Consider the following 9,907-nt stretch of genomic DNA (forward strand, 5'->3'; position numbering starts at 1 on the left):
TATGTTGAGATTGTCTAGGTTTTATTCTTCTTCCTTGCATATGCTAGGATTTGCTTGCCTTGATAATTTGTTTATCTATAAGATGCCTATACATAGGAAGTATGTTAGACTTAGATGTGTTTTTCACATGCTATATGATGCTCTCTTTATGTTTCAATTGCTATATTTCTTGTGAGCATCATTGAAATCTCAATGCCTAGCTAGGGGCGTTAAACGATAGCGCTTGTTGGGAGGCAACCCAATTTTATTTTAGTTTTTTGCTTTTTGGTTATGTTTAGGAATAAATAATCCATCTAGCTTCTGTTTAGATGTGGTTTTGTGTTTTAATTAGTGTTTGTGCCAAGTAGAACCTTTGGGAAGACTTGGGGAAAGTCTTTGCGATCTTGCTGTAAAAAACAGAAACTTTAGCGCTCACGAGATTAGCTACAACTTTTTACTGGAGAGTGTTATTTAGTTGATTATTTTTGAAGATGATTAATAGATAAATTCCTCACGTCTATAAATTCATTTTAGAATTTTTGGAGTTCCAAAAGTTTGCGTTTGTTACAGGTTACTACAGACTGTTCTGTTTTTGACAGATTCTGTTTTTCGTGTGTTGTTTGCTTATTTTGATGAATCTATGGCTAGTAATGGAGTATATGAACCATAGAGAATTTGTAATACAGTAGGTTTAACACCAATATAAATAAATAATGAGTTTATTACAGTACCTTGAAGTGGTGTTTTGTTTTCTTTCGCTAACAGAGCTCACGAGATTTTCTGTTAAGTTTTGTGTTGTGAAGTTTTCAAGTTTTGGGTAAAGATTTGATGGATTATGGAACAAGGATTGGCAAGAGCCTAATCTTGGGGATGCCCAAGGCACCCCAAGGAAAAATTCAAGGACAACCAAAAGCCTAAGCTTGGGGATGCCCCGGAAGGCATCCCCTCTTTTGTCTTCGTCCATCGGTAACTTTACTTGGAGCTATATTTTTATTCACCACATTATATGTGTTTTGCTTGGAGCGTCTTGTATGATTTGAGCCTTTTCTTTACATTACCACAATCATCCTTGTTGTACACAACTTTTGAGAGAGACACACATGATTCGGAATTTATTAGAATACTCTATGTGCTTCACTTATATCTTTTGAGCTATATAGTTTTTGCTCTAATGCTTCACTTGTATCTTTTAGAGCACGGCGGTGGTTTTATTTTATAGAAATTATTGATCTCTCATGCTTCACTTATATTATTTTGAGAGTCTTAAACAGCACGGTTATTTGTTTTAATTGTGAAATTAGTCCTAATATGATAGGCATCCAAGATGACCATAATAAAAACTTCCATATAAGTGCATTGAACACTAGGAGAAGTTTGATACTTGATGATTGTTTTGAGATATGGAGATAGTGATACTAAATTTGTGCTAGTTGAGTAATTGTGAATTTGAGAAATACTTGTGTTGAAGTTTGCAAGTCCCATAGCATGCACGTATGGTAAACGTTGTGTAACAAATTTGAAACATGAGGTGTTCTTTGATTGTCATCCTTATGAGTGGCGGTCGGGGACGAGCGATGGTCTTTTCCTACCAATCTATCCCCCTAGGAGCATGCGCGTAGTGCTTGGTTTTTGATGAATTGTAGATTTTTGCAATAAGTATGTGAGTTCTTTATGACTAATGTTGAGTCCATGGATTATACGCACTCTCAACCTTCCATCATTGCTAGCCTCTTCGGTACCGTGCATTGCCCTTTCTCACCATGAGAGTTGGTGCAAACTTCGCCGGTGCATCCAAACCCCATGACACGATACGCTCTATCACACATAAACCTCCTTATATCTTCCGCAAAACAGCCACCATACCTACCTATTATGGCATTTCCATAGCCATTCCGAGATATATTGCCATGCAACTGTCCACCGTTCTGTTTATTATGACACGCTCCATCATAGTCATATTGCTTTGCATGATCATGTAGTTGACATCGTATTTGTGGCAAAGCCACCATGCATATTATTTCATACATGTCACTCTTGATTCATTGCCCATCCCGGTACACTGCCGGAGGCATTCATATAGAGTCATATTTTGTTCTAGTATCGAGTTGTAATCATTGAGTTGTAAATAAATAGAAGTGTGATGATCATCATTAATAGAGCATTGTCCCAAAAAAGAGAAAGGCCAAATGAAAAAAGGAAGGCCCAAAAAAAAGAAAAAAGAAAAAAAGGGAGAAATAAAAAGGGACAATTCTACTATCCTTTTTACACACTTGTGCTTCAAAGTAGCAGCATGATCTTTATGATAGAGAGTCTGTTGTTTTGTCACTTTCATATACTAGTGGGAATTTTGATTATAGAACTTGGCTTGTATATTTCAACAATGGGCTTCCTCAAATGCCCTAGGTCTTCATGAGCAAGCAAGTTGGATGCACACCCACTTTGTTTCTTTTGTTGAGCTTTCATACATTTATAGCTCTAGTGCATCCGTTGCATGGCAATCCCTACTCCTTGCATTGACATCAATTGATGGGCATCTCCCTAGCCTGTTGATTAGCCGTGTCAATGTGAGACTCTCTACTTTTTTGTCTTCTCCACACAACCCTCATTATCATATTCTATTCCACCCAAAGTGCTATATCCATGGCTCACGCTCATTTATTGCGTGAATGTTGAAAAAAGTTTGAGATTACTAAAGTATAAAACAATTACTTGGCTTGTCATCGGGGTTGTGCAAGATGAGAGCATCTTGTGTGATGAAAATGAAGCATGGCCAACTATATGATTTTGTAGGGATGAGCTTTCTTTGGCTATGTTATTTTGAGAAGACATAATTGCTTGATTAGTATGCTTGAAGTATTATTATTTTTATGTCAATATTAAACTTTTATCTTGAATCTTTCGGATCTGAACATTCATGCCACAATAAAGAAAATTACATTGAGAAATATGCTAGGTAGCATTCCACATAAAAAAATCTGTTTTTATCATTTACCTACTCGAGGACGAGCATGAATTACGCTTGGGGATGCTTGATACGTCTCCAATGTATCTATAATTTTTTATTGTTCCATGCTATTGTATATTCTGTTTTGGATGTTTAATGGGCTTTATTTTACACTTTTATATTATTTTTGGGACTAACCTATTAACCGGAGGCCCATCCCAAATTGCTGTTTTTTGCCTATTTCAGTGTTTCACATAAAAAGAATATCAAACGGAGTCCAAACGGAATGAAACCTTCGGGAACGTGATTTTCGGAACAAACGTGATCCAGAGGACTTGGAGTGGACGTCAAGCAACCAACAAGGAAGCTACGAGGCAGGGAGGCGCGCCTACCCCCCTGGGCGTGCCCTCCAACCTCATGGGCCCCTCGTGGCTCCACCGACCTACTTCTTCCTCCTATATATACCTATGAACTTGAGGTTGTTTCTTCGGAAAGTGTATCGTATGCTCATTACCATTAACATGTAAAGTGACATTGCCTTTGTTGCAATTAATAACAGCCTCTGCAGTATTAAAAAGGGTCTACCAAGGATGATCGACATATTGTCGTCCTCGGGAATATCAAAAATAACAAAGTCCGTTAAGATAGTAACGTTTGCAACCACAATAGGCACATCCTCACAAATACCGATGGGTCTAGCAGTTGATTTATCATCCATTTGCAAAGAGATTTCAGTAGGTGTCAACTTATTCAATTCAAGTCTACGATATAAGGAGAAAGGCATAACACTAACACCGGCTCCAAGATCACATAAAGCAGTTTTAACATAGTTTCTTTTAATGGAGCATGGTATAGTTGGTACTCCTGGATCTCCAAATTTCTTTGGTATTCCACCCTTAAAAGTATAATTAGCAAGCATGGTCGAATTTCAGCTTCCGGTATCTTTCTTTTATTAGTAGCAATATCTTTCATATAGTTAGCATAAGGAGGCATTTTAAGCATATCAGTCAAACGCATACGCAAAAAGATAGGTCTAATCATTTCAGCAAAGCGCTCAGAATCCTCTTCATCCTTTTTCTTGGATGGCTTAGGAGGAAAGGGCATGGGTTTCTGAACCCATGGTTCTCTTTCTTTACCATGTTTCCTAGCAAGAAAGTCTCTCTCATCATAACGTTGGTTCTTTGATTGTGGGTTATCAAGATCAACAGCGGGTTCAATCTCTACTTCATTATCATTACTAGGTTGAGCATCAACATGAACATCATCATTAACATTAGTACTAGGTTCATGTTCATCACCAGATTGTGTCTCAGCATCAGAAATAGAAATATCATTGGGATTCTCAGGTGTATCTATAGCATGTTCACTAGCATGCAAAGTCCTATCAGTTTTCTTTTTCTTTTCAGTACGAGGACTAGGTGCATTAGTATTAGTTCCCTAAGAATCCTGTTCAACTCTCTTAGGATGACCTTCAGGATACAAAGGTTCCTGGGTCATTTTACCACCTCTAGTCATAACCCTAACATCATTATCATTATTTTACTATTCAATTCATTAAGCAAATCATCTTGTGCCTTAAGTACTTGTTCTACTAGAGTTGTAACCATGGAAGCATGTTTACTAATAAGCTTAAGATCATTAACAGTTCTATTCATAAAGTAACTCAAGTGGTCAAGCATGTAAGCATTACGTTTCAATTGTCTACTAACATAAGCATTGAAGTTTTCTTGTTTAATAATAAAATTATCAAACTCATCCAAGCACTGACTAGCAGACTTATTATGAGGAATATCACCTTCATCAAATCTATGGAGAGAGTTTACCTCTACTACCTGTGGCGGCTTATCAAGACCATATATTTCTTCGATGGGTGGTAAATTCTTAACATCTTCAGCTTTAAAACCTTTTTGTTTCATGGATTTCTTTGCATCTTGCATATCTTCAGGATTGAGAAATAGAATACCCCTTCTCTTCGGAGTTGGCTTAGTAGTTGGTTCAGGAAGTGTCCAATCATTATCATTACTCAATAAATTATTCAATAGCAATTCAGCTTGCTCAAAAGTTCTTTCCCTGAAAACACAACCAGCACAACTATCTAGGTGGTCCCTACAAGCATCGGTAAGTCCATTATAAAAGATATCAAGTATTTCATTTTTCTTGAGAGGATGATCAGGAAAAGCATTAAGTAATTGGAGAAGCCTCCCCAAGCTTGTGGGAGACTCTTTTCTTCAATTTGCGCAAAGTTAAATATTTTCTTTAAAGCAGCTTGTTTCTTATGAGCAGGGAAATATTTTGCAAAGAAATTATAAATCATATCCCGGGGACTACGCACACAACCAGGAGCAAGGGAATTAAACCATAACTTAGCATCACCCTTTAATGAGAAAGGAACAATTTGAGAATATAATAATGGCAAATTTTTTCCTCATGAGCAAATAGGGTGGCTATATCATTCAGTTTAGTAAGATGTGCAACAACAGTTTCAGATTCATAGCCATAGAAAGGATCAGATTCAACCAAAGTAATTAACTCAGGATCGACAGAGAATTCATAATCCTTATCAGTAACAAAGATAGGTGAAGTAGCAAAAGTGGGATCATATTTCATTCTAGCATTCAAAGATTTTTCTTTCAGCTTAACTAACAGTTTTTTAAGATCTTCTCTATCATTGCAAGCAAAGAAGTCTAGCAGTTTCTTCATCCATAACATAACCCTCAGGTACAACAGGCAATTCATATCTAGGGGGAGAATCACAATCTTCAGTTTCAATAATATCATCAGTTTCAGTAATTTCATTCTCTCTAACCCTAGCAAGTTGTTCATCAAGAAATTCACCTAGTGGCACAGTATTATCAAGCAGAGAAGTAGTTTCATCATAAGCATCATGCATAACAGAAGTGGCCTCATCAATAAGACGCGACATATCAGAATCAATAGCATGTGTAGGTGTCACAAGTTTACTCAAAACAGAAGGAGAATCAAGTGCAGAGCTAGATGGCAGTTCCTTACCTCCCCTCGTAGTTGAGGGAAAATCTTAGTTCTTTGATCTTTCAGATTCCTCATAGTGATCAACAGATATAAATCCCAAGTGACTCAGAGAATATAGCTATGCTCCCCGGCAATGGCGCCAGAAAAAGGTCTTGATAACCCACAAGTATAGGGGATCGTAACAGTTTTCGAGGGTAGAGTATTCAACCCAAATTTATTGATTCGACATAAGGGGAGCCAAAGAATATTCTCAAGTATTAGCAGCTAAGTTTTCAATTCAACCACACATGAAAGACTTAATATCTGCAGCAAAGTATTTAGCAGAAAAGTAGTATGGAAGTAATGGTAACATTGGCAAAAGTAATAGTAGCAGTATTGTAGCAAATCGTAACAGTGGCAACGAAAAAGTAACGAGGCAAAGATCAATATGTGATGAGCTCGTAGGCAATGGATCAATGATGGATAATTATGTGGATGGCATTCATCATGCAACGGTTATAACATAGGGTGACACAGAACTAGCTCCAGTTCATCAATATAATGTAGGCATGTATTCCGAATATAGTCATACGTGCTTATGGAAAAGAACTTGCATGACATCTTTTGTCCTACCCTCCCGTGGCAATGGGGTCCTATTGGAAACTAAGGGATATTAAGGCCTCCTTTTAATAGAGTACCGGACCAAAGCATTAGCACTTAGTGAATAATGAACTCCTCAAACTACGGTCATCACCAGAAGTGGTCCCAACTATTATCACTCCGGGGATGCTAGATCATAACACGTAGTAGGTGACTATTGACATGCAAGATAGGATCAAGAACACAAATATATTCATTAAAAAATAAAGGGTTCATATCTGAAATCATGGCACTCGAGCTCTAGTGACAAGCACTAAGCATACCAAAGTCATAGCAACATCAATCTTAGAACATAGTGGATACTAGGGATCAAACCCTAACAAAACTAACTCGATTACATGTTAAATCTCATCCAACCCATCACGGTCCAGCAAGCCTACGATGGGATTACTCACGCACGACAGTGAGCATCATGAAATTGGTGACGGAGGATGGTTGATGATGGCGATGGCGACGGATTCCCCTCTCCGGAACCCAAAACAGACTCCAGATCTGCCCTCCCGAGGAAGAACAGGGCTTGGCAGGGGCTCCGTATCGTAGAACGCAATGAATCCTTCTCTCTGATTTTTTTCTCCCCGAAAGAGAATATATGGAGTTGGAGTTGAGGTCGGTGGAGGTCCAGGGGGCCCACAAGGTCGGGTGGCGCGCCCCAGGGGGGTGTGGGCCCCCTTCACTTGATTCTTTCGCCAATATTTTTTATTAATTCCAAAACTTATCTCCGCGAAGTTTCAGGTCATTTCGAGAACTTTTTATTCTGCACAAAAATAACACAACGGCAATTCTGTTGAAAACAACGTCAGTCCGGGTTAGTTCCATTCAAATCATGCAAGTTAGAGTCCAAAACAAGGGGAAAAGGAGTTTGGAAAAGTATATATGACGGAGACGTATCAATGAACTATTGGGATGACTTGCCAGGGGTGAAGTCAACCTATTTTGTGTCCTCAACTGTGACACCCAAGTTTTTATTTGGATTTTTCAAAAGATTTTATTTGACTTGAAGGGAGTGATTTAAAAAAAATTCTTCAAGAGAACTCTCACTCTCAAATATTTTTTTATGGCAAAAGTTTTGTTTGGATCCACCCAAGATCTTCCTTTGGTCTTGGAGGTTCTTGCTTTTCATTTGGGCTCAAGACAAAATGTTTTTCATTTGAGAGAATAACTTTTGAAAACCTTTTCTTGAATTTGCACTATGGCTTTTGGAAAGTACTTTGCCACTTTCAACTATTCCTTCTTGCCATGGCATTAGTGCAAATCCTCTCTCCTAAACAGTCCCTCACCTCTGGATCATGATTTGCATCAAATCCAGCAAGTTGAACCTCCCCATGTATTTATTTTCCATTCAAATTCTATTCAAATAAATTTCTGTCTTCTCCTATAGCACTTGGAGATTTACAAAGGAACTCCTTTTTCTGTTTTGATTTTTGCCACCAAACCTTTTTCCCCTCCTAGTCCTTTGAACCCTCAACCTGGAACCATGAAGATCCACTGGTCTCCGGTTCAAAATTTTCAAACTACATCAGCTGCAAGTTTGGACCAGATTTGCCAAATTTGGTGAAATTCATTCAAAACTTTCTCCAAAAATTCCAGGTACATTCATGCAGCCCCTGGGTGCTTTGAGTGATCATCTCACCAAGTTACAGCTCCAGAAAAATTTATCTCTTTACCAAAACCTACTGTCGAACACCTGCAATGCTTGGTCACTGTCAAGATTCAGTAAGTTCAGAGTTCAGTCAAGTGGCTGCTGTCATTTTCTTCAGAAACGGGCGTCGATCTCGCCAGTACCCTCGCGTCGCCTTGCTCCTCGTCCTCGCCCTCTCGTTCCTGCACCGCACGAGTGCCTGGCATCTTGCGGGCGTCGGCGACGAGCAGCAGAAGGTGCGCCGCCCCGTGACCGACGCCGACGGCGGCTTTGCGGGCGCCAGCGGGAGACACGGCGCCGCCAACTCCACCCAGCACCGTCCAAACCACTGGAGACCGCCGCGTGGCCGTCCACTCCCCCGAATGCGCTGCCGCTCTCGTCGTGAACCCCAGGGCGCGGAGCGCGCTCTCTGCCGCCGTTGAGCCCGTGCGGTCACCTCACCGTGGGCAGACGCCATTACGCCAAGACCAGCTCCGTTTAGCTGCAAAACGAGTCCCGTAACATCCACCGATGCTGCCCGACCGCTCAAACCCTCTGCCAACCCACTGCTCCGCCGTAATCGCTCGCCGGAGATTCTCCGTTCACGGCCACCCCGTCGATCTGCCTATAAATAGAGGTCCCGAGCTTCAACTCGAGCACCCACCAGCCCTACACTTCCCCTAGAGCACGCCCAGCCACTGGAAGAGCCGCGAGGGGGTCTCCTTCCTCGACTCCGGCCGCCACGACCCGCCACGGGATCCAGCCCGATTCGCCCCCGTGTGTGCTCCGCAGCCCCCATTCTCTTGCCAGTAGCTTCTCCTTGCATCACCCGTTCTGACCCGCGCCTCAATTCGTACTTTGCAGCCCTCCACCGGAGTTCCCCAACCTCACCCGAACCGCCGTCCGCCGGAGATAGTGTCGCCGTCGACGTGGTGCTCCCCGTTGGACGAGTCCACCACCCACCGACGCGGAAGAGGACACTGAAGCTCTTGGTACCCTCCGTTTCTCCTAACTCGCCGTGGTTCGACGCCGGCGTCCACCGCCGTCTTCGGGCACCGGCGAGCTTTCAAACCTGACATGCGGGCCCCGCGTGTCAGCCTCTGTTTTATTTCCCCGAACCGTTTTCTGTTGGCGCCTTCGGGCAAAATACGTTTTCTCCTTGCGCTTGCGCATTCCGAGCCGAAGCGTTTTCTGTTTTCTCAGTTAAAACCCTGGAACTTTTCTGTTTCATTACAGAAAGGTCCCTGGACAGAAACCTTTATAACTTTTTAATGAAAAGGTATTTTTGAGTGATTCTTTTTCTGTCAATCTCCAAATTTTGTCTAGTTTTTATGGGATTTATTTGAAAAATATTTGGCAAAGTTTCTGTGCATGTGTTGGTTTTCACGTTAGTACCCCGTTTCGTGATTGCCGTAGGTTCCGGGAGAGGGGACGGAGCCGCGAACTTCGCCGAGCTAGACTCCGACTTCTCCGAACCAGGCAAGCATGTTTGAACATTTGATATGGCAGATGTTTTGCATGTTCATGTGAAAGTTTGTGTGTGGCATATGAGTGTCGGTAAATATCTCGTTGCTTGTAAGGCAACGACCCGGCTGTCCCGAAGTTGCGATGACCTCTGATGAGAGGTGGCCTAATCATGTAGTGACATGAAGGGCAGCAAGGTGGTACTGTTGTAGCATGCCAGCCTTGCGTCATCCGACTTTCTTCGACGTTAACGTGGTTGGAGCCACGTTATCGAT

The sequence above is a fragment of the Triticum aestivum genome, chromosome 2D, assembly GCF_018294505.1.
Source record: "Triticum aestivum cultivar Chinese Spring chromosome 2D, IWGSC CS RefSeq v2.1, whole genome shotgun sequence".
NCBI classification, from domain to species: Eukaryota; Viridiplantae; Streptophyta; class Magnoliopsida; order Poales; family Poaceae; genus Triticum; species Triticum aestivum.